Genomic DNA, 2,034 nt, shown 5'->3' with positions numbered 1-2,034 from the left:
GGGCCTGGACAGGTGATGGGGCCAGACAGGTAATGGGCCTGGACAGGTGGTGGGGCTGGACAGGTGATGGGGCTGGACAGATGGTGGGCCTGGACAGGTGGTAGCGCTGGACAGGTGGTGGGGCTGGACAGGTGATGGACCTGGACAGGTGTCCGGCCTGGACGGGTGATGGGGCCAGACAGGTGATGGGGCCAGACAGGTGGTGGGGCTGGACAGGTGATGGGACTGGACAGGTGGTGGGCCTGGACAGGTGGTGGGATGGACAGGAGGCGGGCCTGGACAGGTGATGGGGCTAGACAGGTGATGGGGCTGGACAGGTGATGGGGCTGGACAGGTGGTGGGGCTGGACAGGTGATGGGGCTGGACAGGTGGTGGGGCTGGACAGGTGGTGGGGCTGGACAGGTGGTAGCGCTGGACGGGTGATGGGGCCAGACAGGTGATGGGGCCAGACAGGTGGTGGGGCTGGACAGGTGATGGGACTGGACAGGTGGTGGGCCTGGACAGGTGGTGGGATGGACAGGAGGCGGGCCTGGACAGGTGATGGGGCTAGACAGGTGATGGGCCTGGACAGGTGGTGGGGCTGGACAGGTGGTGGGGCTGGACAGGTGGTAGGTAGGGCTGGACAGGTGATGGGGCTGGACAGATGGTGGGCCTGGACAGGTGATGGGCTGGACACGTGGAGGACTGGACAGGTGAAGTGGCAGGACATGTGGGCTGGGCAGAGGTGCGGGTCTGGGGAGGTGGGCTGTGAGTGCAAACATGATGCGCCCTGGACTCTGCACAGGAGCGTGACTGACATCTGTCCTTAGAGGGTCACATTGGTGTGGGCAGGGCCGACGGGGCGGAAGTGGGGACCTTCACGGCTGTGTGCCCAGCCATGCCAGCACCAGTCTTGGCATTTTTGTGGCACTTTGAGAAAACCCGGCCAGGCCACGACCACCAGAGGCCACCGAGGAATGAACGCGAGGATGTGGGAGGGTCGTGGGGGCTCCTTCCCGGCAGACCCCACAGCGGCGGGCGGCCGCACTCCCATCCGCCTGCGAATGAACCCTGTAATTTTCTAGCTCGCGGGCAGGAAGCTTTGGCAGCGCACCCCTGGGGGCTCCCTGCCCCGGGCCTCCCCCCGCCCGCCTGCCCGGCTCTGTCTCTATTGCAGATGCAGCGCTCCCGGCCCCGCCCCCGCAGCCCGGCCACGACGTCCCCCCAGCACACCCCTGCCCGCTCCCCTTCCTGGCAGGCCCATGCCGAGGCCCCCAGCAGGTCCCTCGCGGTGCTGTGGACTGGGCCGGGGAGCCCCCCACCTCCCACCGCCGCCCCTACTCCGTGTCACCAACCCCAGCGACAGGCACTGCCGTCTCCAGGCCTTGGCCCTCGCTGTGCCCCCCCCGGATGCCCCGGGAGCTCTTCACAGGGAAACGTCTGCCTCATCTCTCAGCGCTCGCCCTGCCCCCTGTCCCCAGGTCCCCTGTGGGGCACCAGCCCCCTGCACGGACCTGGCCTGCCACAGCCTGGACAAGACCTGGCCCCACCGTCAGCGCCCGCTGACGCCTCGCTGTGCAGATGCCGCACCCCCGCTGGCCACGCAGCTGGCCGACAGGTCTCCCCTGGGTCGCGGGGTTTCCGGCAGTCTCCGGGGAGCTCCCCGCTGGAGCGCGCTGGGCAGAGCCGAGACTGAGCCCGGCACCCTGGGCTCTGTTCTGACCACTTGGCCTCTGCAGGTCCCTTTCTGGAAGCAGCGCTCCTTTCCACTGGAGAGCGGACCCTCTCCATCCCACAGGCCGCCTTTCCCGGCCCGAGGAGTGGGAGTGGGACCCACAGAAGCCTTGGCAGAATGTCACGTATCAGAGGGAGTCGGTGCGGAAAGGTTCACTGGTGAGGCCCCGTCGACCAGCCGCTACGCAGCTGAGTGCGTTTGCCTGTAAGTAACAGAAGAGCAGCTAGTGAGGCATGACACCAACAGGCGTTTGTTTTCCCCACAGGACAAGGACAAGAAGCTGGGGTCAAGTGCCTGCTTGCTGGCCTGCTTCAGTGTCT

The sequence above is a fragment of the Dasypus novemcinctus genome, chromosome 1 (genome assembly GCF_030445035.2).
Source record: "Dasypus novemcinctus isolate mDasNov1 chromosome 1, mDasNov1.1.hap2, whole genome shotgun sequence".
Taxonomy (NCBI): domain Eukaryota; kingdom Metazoa; phylum Chordata; class Mammalia; order Cingulata; family Dasypodidae; genus Dasypus; species Dasypus novemcinctus.
The sequence above is the reverse complement of the archived record's forward strand: the minus strand, read 5'-3'. Positions refer to the sequence as shown.